At 47.7% G+C, this 13,822-nt stretch overlaps 1 long non-coding RNA gene across 1 annotated transcript in view; it reads left to right on the top strand.

Moving 5' to 3' along the window:
* Positions 1–4,897, top strand: part of LOC127483736 (uncharacterized) — a 97,883-nt gene extending 92,986 nt beyond the window's left edge. Inside the window, exons 6-7 of the long non-coding RNA XR_007910368.2 lie at positions 3,727–3,897; positions 4,214–4,897. This is a non-coding gene — a long non-coding RNA (uncharacterized lncRNA). The remainder of the gene's footprint in view (positions 1–3,726; positions 3,898–4,213) is intronic.
* The last annotated feature ends 8,925 nt before the right edge of the window (positions 4,898–13,822 follow it).

Here is a 13,822-nt window from a genome sequence, read left to right as displayed (position 1 = left end):
TAATGAGATCCTTTCTGGATGAGGATATCGGCTTGATTTTTTTTCTGATTAGGTACTTCCGTCCTTTGCAGATAAAGTATGGTCTGTCATTCACAGCCAAACCCACCTGCCCAATAAAGTATGAATTAATCTTGGCTGGTGTGTTTAGAAGCAAATGCAGAAGCATAAAATCACAGAAGCAGCTCAAGAGGAACGAGCTCTGTTTGTAGTCCTTGTCTCTTCCAGGGAGGAACAGCCTTTTGTTTAGTTTTGCTTTATGTTACTTTGTTTTCTTTCTCTTCATACTATTTGCCAAACTCCTCTACTTAGAGTAGGACTAACTATATAATCACTAAGTAAACTGATAATAGATCATCACAAAAATTAAGAATGGGAATCCGGGAGGGAGGAGGGCTGCAATGTGGTGGGAGGGAGGGAAAACCCCATTGTGTTCCTAAATCTGTATATATGAAATATAGGAAACTTGTATAACTTAAATAAATTTTAAAAAAGCAATGAACCAAGGGAGCCATTCCCAATGGATGAAAACAAACAGAACCATAGGCTTAAATGGACTACCCCTTCCTCCTTTTAAATTTTTTTTTAATTTGTAAACCAGGTGGTCCAAAATAACTTCGGGCCCAACATTTTCCTTTCTTATATCTGAAGAATGAATAAAGGGGCCTCTTGGAGGTAAATATAAATATTAAAAAAATGAGAGAAACTGAAAGCTCAAATACCACGGCTAATCATCCTGCCTATGTCAAGTCTTACAGTGGCTCCCCCCTCCCTGCCTCTTTTTAAGCGGTTGATTGAATGAATACAAACGCCTCTGTGTTGTCACTTGGGATGCCACTTGATATATCCCATTTTCTAGACTCTAATTATTCCATTTGTAGACATGAATGCCATTTAGATGTGAGCTAATTCAGCATGGTAACTCAATTAGATTTGTACCGACTTGGATTTATGAAACATCAATGGGTTCTTGGTGAGACCGATGGGACTGCGGGTGATTCATCCCCAAGTCTCTGAGACACAGCCTCTCAGGAGCTCAATTAAACATGCCAGCCATGAGGACGTTTTTAGCTGGAATGTTTCACAATTAAAATAAAAAAGATTTCTGTGATCCTCCGTGTGCATGGCCCAGCAAAAAGGAAGACCTGTAGTGACACAGCCTGAAGTTTTCCTGTAGGTTAGGTTGTATGTCACCTCCCTGAACCACGGTGAAGGCTGCCGCCCTTGGCTGGGCTCCAGCACAGCTATGTCATTGACTCAGGTCATTGGCCCACCTGGCAAAGGCCACGGAGCTTCACAATTTGCTTCGCATTCAAGGACACTCAATAAATGTTGGTTGAACTAAATTGCTAAATTTGTCGCAGAGCCTGTATCTGCTTCTTGATTCAGAGAGCTGAGAGGCAGAGATGTTGAATTCCAAATTAGATTTACAAAAGTAGGCTAAAGCTCAAAGTGATGAAATTTATGCTAGCTATATTTTTAGCACAAAAATGTAGCCCATGGTGAGAAAACAGGGGGAAAAGGATTTAATCCAGGACTGCCCCGTAACAGAGAGCTTGTACAAAGCACTCTTTCCAAAGAAATGATATTACTGTACTGGGCTTAGAAGGTGTGCCAGTGGGGCCAGCACTGTGGTGTAGCGGGTAAAGCCTGCCTGCAGTGCTGGCATCCTATATGGGTGCCAGTTCGAGTTCTGGCTGCTCCACTTCTGATCCAGCTCTCTGCTATGGCCTGGGAAAGCAGTAGAAGATGGCCCAGGTCCTTGGGCCCCTGTACCTGCATGGGAGATCCAGAGAAAGCTCCTGGATGCTGACTTCAGATCGACCCAGCTCTGGCCATAGTGGCCATTTGGGGAGTGAACCATCGGATGGAAGATCTCTCTCTCTCTCTCTCTCTCTCTGCCTCTGCCTCTCTGAAGCTCTGCCTTTCAAAAGAATAAACAAATAAATCTTTTAAAAAAAGAAAAAGGAAGGTATCCTTTGTTAAATGCCTGTACCTGATGGAAATATGCCACACACCCCTTCTTCTCAACCACAAGAGTGTTTGAGGATTAAAGGGCTTGCAGATCCTGCCTCCTGGGCATGGTATGGGGTGGGGGAGGGGAAGGGAGGGGAGGAGTCGTTAGAAATATTGTGTGAATCTGTGAGACAACATAATAGGTGTGAACTCACTTTGTCAATGATGAAACACTCTGCAAATGTCTGTTGCATTTCTGATTCAAGGCTGAGATAATATGGAAGACATTCAGGTTTCCAAGACCCGATGAGTGGCAATGCAAAGGGGAAAGAGGTTCCATTTTGAGTTGGACGAAAGTTCCAAAACGTGACCTGTGAAACTACTCCCTGAGCTATCTGATAGTACTGGCCTTGCAGCAGAAGGCTGGAGGCACCAGGGGACGGGATTAATATTATCCAGAGGAAGGGGCTTCTCCAAGCCTGTGTACCAAAACTTCTATAATCTCATGTGGCTTTGATTGGGAATAAAGGTTCAGACTCTAGCATCTGGGCCGTTTTCTGCTGCTTTCCAAAGTGCATTAGCATGGAGCTGGATCAGAAGCGGAGCAGCCAGGACTTTAATCTGATATGGGATGCTGGAGTTGTAGGTGGTGGCTTAGTCCACACTGTGCCACGATGCTGGCCCCAAACAAATTCAGATTTTAATTCCATTTCCCACAAACTTTTTGAAACTCCTTGTATTGTTGGGAACTTTTAAACTCTTCTCTAGTTGTTTTGAAATGGAGAGTTTACTGTTGTAGATATCAGTTGCCTTACTGTGCTATACAGCATCAAACTGTATTTTGATACCCACTATACAATTTCTGCCATCTTGCCTCATTCCTACCAGCATCTAGTGGCCTGTGTCCTGTTCTCTATTTCTGTGTGATCAGCTTTCTTAGCTTCCACAAATGAGTGAGAACATGCAGTGTTCATCTTTCTGTGCCAAGCTTATTTCACTCTTCGTACTCCCCTCCAGTTCCAAAGCTATTCTTGACAGCTAAAATACGAAACCAACTGAGGTGCATGTTGGTGGGTGAATAGATTAGAAAACACAGCAGATGATAGGAACTGGAATATTACTCAGCCATGAAAAGGAGGAAATCATGTCTTCTGCAAAGAGTTCTTGAAGAACCACTTGCAAGAGAGGGGCCGCAAGCTTATTTGGTCTATGTCTTGCACGAATTAACATTTGTATAATTCACTGTAATCTTGCTCTGTTCTCACAGACCAACCATTTGCATTCTGGGAAATGCCATGTCAGGTGATAGAGGCAAGCATCAGAAAGCCCACAGTGCTGGGGCTTAGAGGTGCCAGGTATCCATCATCCTGCTCTGCCATGGACCCTTGTGGATCTGGGTCAGCCGCTGGCTGGCTGGCTGGGCAGCCTTGGGCAATTCAGTCTAGCTTTAATTTCATCCTCTGGACCAATAGTGCTCTCCTCAAAAACTGCTGGAAGCATGAAATAAAATACTTTGTTGGAAATATTTCAAAAACTATTTAACCCAGCCACCACTCCCCCCATGCCTTTTCCCAAGGGTCATACCACCATGCCATTCAGAATTCTTGTCTGTTAGATGCTGTATCTTAGAAACTCACAGTGTGGTTTGGTACCTTCAAGAATCTGAGAAGTCCTGAGAGGTGAATTTTGTCGAAATTTGTTTAATGCAGTGTCTCATAAACTATTTGACCACTGAATTTATTTCTCATGTAATTCCTAATGTTTTATTTTAAGCACTGCATCAGTGTAACTCCTCATCGTTTCATGATGGCCAGGATACCCAACCTCTCCACCCCTCCTGCCTTCTGCCTCAGCTTTCTTCTGTGCTGTAGTGTCCCCCAGATGATGGCAAAGATGACGAGCAGCAGCCCAGGACTCACATTCCACAGCCTGGGACTTCCTGAGGTACAGTCTTCCTCCCCCAGTAATCCAAGAAACAGCACTGATCTCATTGGCAAACTTCTAAGTCGTGTCCAATCTTGACCCCTTCGCTCTGGGCGGGGGAAGGGGTCCTCTAGTTGTTCGGGCCCAGGTTAAATGCTCATTTCTAGAAGGAGCAGGGCCAGTCATATCTAAGCCACGTGGACTGAAAATGACAGCGGCTGGTTCTCAGAAAAGTGATGTTAGACAGGGAGGCTGTCGGGAGTGGTGAAGGAATAGTAGGTGTGCACTATCCACAGGAACACTCACACTGTGCCTTCTCCCTTGTTTCTTCTCACAGGGCAAAGATTCAGAAACGTGGAGAGATCTAAGAATCCCCCACAAAGTTTATTGAAAAACACCCATTCCAGGGCCTCACCTCACCTCCAGGATTCGGATTCCAGATGCCCAGGGATTACCTGTAACCTATGCTTTTTTGCAAGCAGCAGATACAGATGGTCCAAACACCACATTTTGAGAAACACATGCAACAGAAAAATGACAGACTTCTAGCAGCTCTCAGTGTTTACTACAAATCCAAACTACCTGCGGTGTTTCCTCAAAACAGGTGCCTTGGCACTACCTGTAAACCTGAGTAATCAACATTTGCAGGGGTAAGGCTGGCAAACTGTAGTTGTGTGGCCCACCACGGGTGTTTCTGACCACTATAAAGCAGTGATTCTCAAGCTTCACTGTGGGTAGGAATCAGCTGGGGATCTTTAAAAAAAAAATGTTTGGAGGCCAGTGCTGTGGCGCAGCGGGTTAAAGCCCTGGCCTGCAGTGCCAGCATCCCATATGGGTGCCAGTTCTAGTCCCGGCTGCTCCTCTTCCAATCCAGCTCTCTGCTGTGGCCTGAGAAAGCAGTAGAAGATGGCCCAAGTCCTTGCGCCCCTGTACCCATGGGAGACCTAGAAGAAGCTCCTGGCTCCTGGCTTCGGATCAGCGCAGTTCCAGCCATTGTGGTCATCTGGGGAGTGAACCAGCTGATGGAAGACCCCTCTCTCTGCCTCCCTACCTCTCTCTGTAACTCTGTCTTTCAAATAAATAAAATAAATCTTTTTTTTTTTAACAGGCAGAGTGGACAGTGAGAGAGAGAGACAGAGAGAAAGGTCTTCCTTTGCCGTTGGTTCACCCTCCAATGGCCGCCGCGGTTGGCGTGCTGCGGCCTGCGCACCGCGCTGATCCAAAGGCAGGAGCCAGGTGCCTATCCCGGTCTCCCACGGGGTGCAGGGCCCAAGTACTTGGGCCATCCTCCACTGCACTCCTTGGCCACAGAAGAGAGCTGGCCTGGAAGAGGGGCAACCGGGACAGAATCCGGCGCCCCGACCAGGACTGGAACCCGGTGTGCCGGCGCCGCTAGGCAGAGGATTAGCCTATTGAGCCGCGGCGCTGGCCAAAATAAATCTTTTTAAAAAATTTTTTGGTATATATTTAGAAGGTAGGGTGGAGGGGGCGGAGAGAGATGAAACTTTCACCCACTGGTTCACTCCCCAAATATCTACAGCGGGGGCCAAGGCAAAGCCGAGACACTGGAGCTGCATCTGGGGTTCCCACATGGGTGGCAGGGACCCAAGTTCTTGAGCCATCATCTGCCTCCTCCCAGGGTGTTGCACTAGCGGGAACCTGGACTTGCCAGCAGAGCCGGAGCTTGATGCTAGGCTCTCTGTTATGGGTTGTGGATGCCCTAAGCGAGGTTCACCTCTGTGCCACACACCCATGCCTGGAGATTTTCTTAAAATGCAGATTCTGATCCAGTAGTCCCAGGCTGGGGCCCCACGGTTCTGCATCTCAGGTTCTTGGGGCCGTGGCTAGTGGTCCATGGACCACCCTGAGCAGCAAGAAACAGAAGACTGAGAGCCAGCTCTGTATTTGCCCATTTTAAGGCTGTGCCCCGAAGCGTTTACCATCATGTTGGGCAAGCATGGAAAGACGTTCTGTTCGTCATAGGATTGGTTCCTCCTGATATTTCTCATTTTCTTCTGGGATATGCAGAGCTCATCTTCCAGAAGTTAAAAAAGAAGAGAGCCCAGCCCACTACACGCTGCAATGCTCACGTGTATGGTTCCACTTTAACCTGTCACTCTTTCAGGTCTCAACTAGATGCTGGAGAGCCAAAGAAATGTGAGTTCTGGTCCCATAGGGAGCACCTGCTAGGGGTACACAGCCATCCTGGTTGCCTAGGACTGTCCCCTACAGCCTGCCGGTGTGAGCTGCTAGTCACATTGCTTCCGGAGGAGAGGGACATAGACCCTTGACTGTGAGAACCAGGGAGGGGCAGGCAAGCAAGGTTTAAGCTGGCCTTGGGGGCTGACCTGTATTTCCTAGGCTGAGTCGAGATGAGGAGGCAGAGGGCGTTGAAGGCTCAGGGGAAAGCAGGTGCAGAAGCAGAGCTCTGGGCAGAGTGGGACCCCAAATGCTTCGGCTGTCACTCTGTTTTACACCCACCCAACAAAGCTCGGCAGCCTCCATGCAAGGAGTCACTGGGAGGACATTTTCACCCCAGGTGAAGCATTGGCCATGAGACCCCACCCCTTAGCTCTCTCTTAGCTGGCTCTGTTATGTACCAGGGCAAAGGAAAGATTTTCCTGATTGGTTCAGATATTTGTTTGGCCATCCTGTGCCCTGTTTTGGTTCTTCTGTCCATTCAACAAATACGCCTCCACATTTCCTGAGTGCCAGAGGGTTCTAAGCACTTGGCAAAATATCAGCAAACACTCACCTACCCAGTCCTGCTCTCACATAGCATACTTTGCAGAAGGAGAAAAGAACAGTGGGCAGCAAACATTTAAAAAGTGAATTATATATGCTTGCATTATTTATGCTCAAGCCAAAACACCTCCCTTTGGCTTTGTGGTTTTCTACCCTCATCTTCTGTTTGACAAATAAGGAAGCAGGCTCCGGGAAGTCAGCTGTCTCCCCCATGCTCTACACTAGCTAGCAAATAGCTAGGAAAGGATTCCACTCGTGCCTTCTGGCACGCCACCAAGTGCTGTTCCCTCTGCATTTAATGAAAACCTTTGGAGAGAAGTCGGTTTGATTTCAACGGGTATCATCTCTATTGTTCTAATTATTCTTGCTGACTCCTTCAGCAGAGGATTTGTGGGAACATTTTCATTTGTGAGTGGAGCCTAGTGGGTATTAGAATTTCTGAGCTTCTTCCCTGGAAAGTTCAACAGGCTTGCTGTGATACTTTTGAAGTGTTGAGTGTGAATTTCAGGCTCAACAACATTCACAAGCCAAGTGTGCTGACAGATTTTTTGATCATGGTAGGAAGAGTTATGTAAGTGGATGCTTTCCAGAGAGGCACACTCTGCGATTCACATGCTGCAGTTTTCGGAACTGAAGAAGGCAAGAGAGAGAGAGAGAGTGAGAGAGAGAGAGAGAGAGAGAGAGAGAGAGAGAGAGAGAGGAGGAAGGTACTGGATTTGGGGGCAGAGACCACAGGCAAAACTGCTAATGGGGCCGGCGCCGCGGCTCACTAGGCTAATCCTCCACCTTGCGGCACCAGCACACCGGGTTCTAGTCCCGGTCGGGGCGCCGGATTCTGTCCCGGTTGCCCCTCTTCCAGGCCAGCTCTCTGCTGTGGCCCGAGAGTGCAGTGGAGGATGGCCCAAGTGCTTGGGTCCTGCACCTGCATGGGAGATCAGGATAAGCACCTGGCTCCTGCCTTTGGATCAGCGCAGTGCGCCGGCCGCAGCGCACTGGCAGCGGCGGCCATTGGAGGGTGAACCAACGGCAAAGGAAGACCTTTCTCTCTGTCTCTCTCTCTCACTGTCCACTCTGCCTGTCAAAAAAAAAAAAAAAAAAACCTGCTAATGGGAAATTAGACCTGCTGCTCATATGTGATAGGCCCTTTGGTTTTAAACTTCTGAGCAAGGCATTCATTTGAATCAAGAGCTAAAGGAAGGCTTTACAATCCAAAATAATTTCTGCTAGGATGCAAAACCCAGGGGAAGGAATGCAAACTTTGTAATGTCAGTGTATGCCCAGAAGCTAAACATGACTATGGTCAATGCAGGCTTTGAATCTGCCAGGTAGATGCAGGTTCCTTGCACATCCAACTGCCCCTAGCAGTAGATGCAGGAGCCTGGCAACTATTTGCTTGGCAGCACCATAAACTTTGGCCTAATATTGGGCATCCTTGGGCTATGAACTTGAGGGGTGAGCTTCCTTCCAGGGCACACCTTGGCCCAGAGAGCTGTGGTCTTCTCCAACCCCTTACCATGACTGTGTCGTCACCACCACTCCTGATTATTTGAACCCCAAGCCCAGAGGGACTGAGGTCCCATCTTGAAGGCAGCTCACGCCTTCCCAAAGGTAGAGCTGGCTCCTGGGCCCCAGCAGGTGGTTCCAGTCCACTTCTGGCCCATCTTCCCCGGGCATCACCACACTGCCACCTGCTGGTGGTTCAAGTGTGCTCACTCAGCAGTTAGGGCTCTGCCCTCTCTGCTGGATGCCCAGACTCTCTGGAGAGATGGGATGCCTGCCCACTCCACCCTAACCCCTTGGGATGGGCTCCTGGTTGCAGCCAAACATGGGGTTGGTGCCTTTACTCACCATTCTCCCACCAACAACCTGAAGTTCCACCAAGTCTTGTGGATGAAGTCATGTAAAGTAAGGCAGTCAACAAGATTAATTTTGATTATTGTAATTACCATAATTATCATTCACGGAATGAAGGCTTTGTTATCAGCTGTGTGACCTTAGATAAGCTACTTTACCTCTCTGATCCCCATTTTTCTTATCTATAATGTGGAGATACAGCAGGACTTGTCTTATTCTGAAATTAGGTCATAGTAGTTCCTACCTGATTCTGACATTGTTTAACCAGGTGGCTCCTGAGTTTGAAGTTGGCTGTGCCTATCAAGTGCTTGGTAGTTGTTGTCAGCTGTGAGTGCACACCTTGCCAGTGTGTGCAATTGTGCACTAACCAGTAGTAGCATGGACCAGGCCTCTCCGCAGAGCCTTTGCCAGTATTACCTTTCTCATTCTGAAAACACATCAGGTAAGCAGTATTATGCCCCTTTCACATATAAAGAAACTCAAGCTGGAGGCTTCTCACTCATGCCTCAGAGTCACACATTTGGGAAGTGGCTACACAAGCGCCGGTGAGCTTGACTCCAAGCCTGACCTCTGAAGTCAAGAAGATCCGGAAGACAATGAGGGGACGGTGCTGTGGTGTAGTGGGCTAAGGCTCTGCCTGCAGCACGGGCATGGCATATGGGCACCGGTTCGAGTCCCAGCTGTTCCACTTCTGATTCCAGCTGATAGCCTGGGAAAGCAGTGGAGGATGGCCCGAGTACCTGGGCCCCTGAACCCACATGGGAGACCCAGAAAAAGCTCCTGGCTCCTGGCTTCGGATTGGCTCAGCTCCAGCTGTTGCATCCATTTGAGGAGTGAACCAGTGGATGGAAGACCTCTCTGTCTCTCCCTCCCTCTGTCTGTAACTCCACCTCTCAAATAAATACATAAATCTTAAAAAAAAAAAAAGACACTGAAAGTCTTGAATGACAGGTCAGTGGAAATCATCTTGATAGTCATAGATCCTTTGTCTCAGGATAGAAACAAATAGTAGGTGTTGAAATAGGATTGCAGAGGGCACCATGGCACAGTAGGTTAATCCTCTGCCTGTGGCACTGGCATCCCATATGGGTGCTGGCTTTAGTCCCGGCTGTTCTCTTCCAATCCAGCTCTCTGCTATGACCTGGGAAAGCAATGGAGGATGGCCCAAGTTCTTGGGCCCCTGCACCCACGTGGGAGACCGGGATGAAGCTCCTGGCTCCTGGCTTCGGATCGGTGCAGCGCTGGCCGTTGTGGCCATTTGGAGAGTGAACCAGCGGATGGAAGACCTTTCTCTCTGTCTCTCCCTCTCACTGTCTGTAACTCTACCTCTCTAAAAAAATAGGATTGCAGAAAAAGATGAATATCTACGTAGGTTTAGTAACAAAAAGCCTTAAGAGAAAATTTTTCACTGTTTTTTTTTTTTTCAGTTTTATTTATTTATTTATTTGAACAGCAAACTGACAGAGAGGGAGAGACAGAGGAAGACTGAGATCTTCTGTCTACTGGTTCACTCTCCAAATGGCCACAATGACCTGTGCTGGGCCAGGCCCAAGCTGGGCGCCTGGAGCTCCATCCAGGCCACCTGCATGGGTGGCAAGCACTTGGGTCATCTGCTGCTGCTTTCCCAGGTGCATCACCAGAAAAGCTAGATCAGAAGTGTTGCAGCTGGGTTTGGAAGTGGCACATGTATGGGATGCCGTTGTCACAGGCAATGGCTACACTGGCTACTCCACACCAGTCCCCTCTAGCTTCTTTTTAAAACATTTTTTTCCTGGCCGGCGCCGAGGCTCACTAGGCTAATCCTCCGCCTAGCGGCGCCGGCACACCGGGTTCTAGTACCGGTCGGGGCGCCAGATTCTGTCCCGGTTGCCCCTCTTCCAGGCCAGCTCTCTGCTGTGGCCAGGGAGTGCAGTGGAGGATGGCCCAGGTGCTTGGGCCCTGCACCCCATGGGAAACCAGGAAAAGCACCTGGCTCCTGGCTCCTGCCATTGGATCAGCGCGGTGCGCCGGCCGCAGCGCGCCGGCCGAGGCGGCCATTGGAGGGTGAACCAACGGCAAAGGAAGACCTTTCTCTCTGTCTCTCTCTCTCACTGTCCACTCTGCCTGCCAAAAAAAAAAATTTTTTTTCCTGCTTAATCCAAGTAATACATGCACAGTATAGAACAGTTCAAAGAACTTGTTTTACTCCTAGCTTTATTTTACCCTCTTAGTTTTTATTTCAATTCTTCCCATTACCCCATATATTGCCAGAGTGCTGTGAACTGTTAGAACCTTTTGGTAAGTTAATCTTGGCAGTATCTGATACGATTACAAATGTATACCCCTTTGGTGCAGCAATGCTTCGTTTCAGACTTTTTTTTTTTTTTTTTAATAAAACCTGGTACCTTTCTTGTAGTAGTTCTTACAGTTTACAAAAAAAAAAAATTAGAAAGACAGTGCCTTTGGCTGGCGCCGCGGCTCAATAGGCTAATCCTCCGCCTTGCGGCGCCGGCACACCAGGTTCTAATCCCGGTCGGGGCGCTGGATTCTGTCCCGGTTGCTCCTCTTCCAGGCCAGCTCTCTGCTGTGGCCTGGGAAGGCAGTAGAGGATGGCCCAAGTGCTTGGGCCCTGCACCCACATGGGAGACCAGGAGAAGCACCTGGCTCCTGGCTTCGGATCAGCGCAGTGCACGGGCCACAGCGGCCATTGGAGGGTGAACCAACGGAAAAGGAAGACCTTTCTCTCTGTCTCTCTCTCTCACTGTCCACTCTGCCTGTCAAAAAAATAAAAATTTAAAAATTTAAAAAAGGACAGTGCCTTTGTATCTGTCAGTAAGAGGATGCTTGGATAAATTGTGACCCATGGACTCCAGGGACCATCATGTGGCAATTACTAAGGAAGACTCAGCTTTCTCTAGAATGACCTGAATGGAATTGTTATATCTTAACAGCTTAGAATCTGGGAGCCAACTCTCCTGCAACAAATGACAAAGTAGGATAGGAAAAGTAAAATGTCACGTTTGCAGTTGATCTGAAAAAGACATTGGCACAAGCACAGAACTAAGGAGACCTCACTCAGTAGTTTCTTGTCTGACATGAATACAGCTTGGACATCCCTAATCAAAAAATCTGAAAACCAGAACTTCCTGAGTATAGGTTAGAGTTTGGAGAATTTCGAATTTCAGATTTTTGGGTCAGGGCTGCTCAACTAGTAAACCTATGCAAATATTCTAAAATCTGAGCAACTCCCCAAATCTGAAACATTTAGATTCTAAGCATTTTGGATAAGGGACACTCAGCCTGTGAGGATTTTTGTAGATCATAAAGTTAATGTAACTTAATAGAATGGGAGCAGGAAAATTAGTGGGTGGCTTAAGCAGGTGTAGAGCATTTTAGGAGAGGGGGAATATGTTTGCCATTCGTAGGCAAACACTTCTAGAAAGCCACGTTCAGTTAGAACAAGTGTGTTCTCCAGGGTAATGGGGTTGCAGTCATCCCATTGGAGAAACAGCTGAAGGGATGCAGACTCAAAGGACATTATAATTGTCTCCAAATTTCATGTCCCATGGAAAAGAAGTACTGCGCTTTTTCTATGGATCCTCAAAGCTAAACCAGGGCCAGTGGCGAGAGACCAACGGGACAGGGACACTTTTTTCTTTTTCTAGGGAAAGAGTTTATTGGGGGAAACCTAACAGATAGGAGGGAAGGGGCAAAGAAGGAAAAGAGGGAGAAGGAGAGCCTAAGAGAGAGAGCAAGAGTCAGAGATAAATGGAACATGGGTTCCACAGGATTTGTTCCCCCGGTTCCACAGGATTTGTTCCCCCCGTCCCCCAGCTCAGGCTGCTGTTTAAACTCTGATGTCTTACTGTTAAGGGCTGAGGGATGAAGGGTGGAGACCTCATCTAATTATGGCAGCTTGGGGATAGGGCTGGTGGTCTCAGGGGCCTTTTGGAAGGCGGTTCTTGTGAGAAGGTTGATTATCTGAGTTCAAGTTGTGCTTAGCCCCTCGCTCTCAGCTTCCCAGCTTACGTCTGTACCCACCATGACTGGACCTCACAGATGCCAGGATATGGGGCCACTTGATCCCGAACTGCCACCTCCAAACTGTAAACTGAAATGAATCTTTTCTTACCCAAGAATTTCCTCTCAGGTATTTTGGTTAAAGTAACAAAAAACAGACTAAATGCAGTGGTAGAACTAAATATAAGGAAAGCATGTCTTTTTTTTTTTTTTAAGATGTATTTATTTATTTGAAAGAGAGAGTTCCAGAGAGAGGCAGAGAGAGAGAGAGAGAGAGAGAGAGAGAGAAAGGCCTTCCATCCACTGGTTCACTCCCCAAGTGGCCACAAATGACTGGCAGAGCTTTGCCGATCCAAAGTCAGGAGCCAGGAGCTTCTTCCAGATCTCCTTCATGGGTGCAGGGGCCCAAGGACTTGGGCCATCTTAAGGTGATTTCCCAGGCATGTTAGCAGAGAACTAGATAAAAAATGGAGCAGCTGGGATTCAAGCTAGTGCCCATATGGGATGCCAGCATTGCAGGCAGCAGCTTAACCTGCTACACCACAAAATCACCCCCCATCTTATTTTTTAATAATTACAAATAATAGGGGCATGTCAAGCCACCACCTGCAGTTCCAGCATCCCATATGGGGGCCGATTTGAGCCCTGGCTGCTCCACTCCTGAACCAGCTCTCTGCTATGGCCTGGTAAAACAGTAAAAGATGGCCCAAGTCTTTGGGCCTTTGCACCCGTGTGAGACACCTGGAAGAAGCTCCTGGCTTCAGATAGCCCAGCTCCAGATGTTGCAGCCAATTAGGGAGTGAACCAGCGGATGGAAGACTTCTCTTTCTGTCTGTAGCCTCTGCCTCTCTGTAACTCTGCCTTTCAAATAAATAAATCTTAAATAATTACAAATAATATGAACTTTATATAATATAAAACAATATAGACCGAGGCGTAAATCCTGCTCTGTGACTCAGGGAAATTGCTAAAGCTCAATCCCAAATTCCTCATCTCTGTACAGTAGGAATAGTACTGATCGTTAAAATGCTATATAAAGACTAACTGAGGGGGCTGGTTCTGTGGTGCAATGAGTTAAGCCACAGCCTGCAGTGCCGGCATCCCATATGGATGCCAGTTCAAGTCTCGGCTGCTCCACTTTTTTTTTTTTTTTTTTAAGGGCAAGGGTTTATTGGGGGAAGCCTGACAGATAGGAGGGAAGGGGCAAAGAAGGAAAAGAGGGAAAAGGAGAGCCTGTGAGAGAGAGATTAAGAGACAGAAAGAGATTGAGAGAGACAGAGAGAGGAAGAGAGATCAGGAGAAAGAGAAAGAGCCCAGCTGCTCCACTTTGAATCTAGCTCCCTGCTCA

This window comes from Oryctolagus cuniculus, chromosome 12 (assembly GCF_964237555.1).
Source record: "Oryctolagus cuniculus chromosome 12, mOryCun1.1, whole genome shotgun sequence".
Taxonomy (NCBI): Eukaryota; Metazoa; Chordata; class Mammalia; order Lagomorpha; family Leporidae; genus Oryctolagus; species Oryctolagus cuniculus.
The sequence above is the reverse complement of the archived record's forward strand: the minus strand, read 5'-3'. Positions and strand labels throughout refer to the sequence as shown.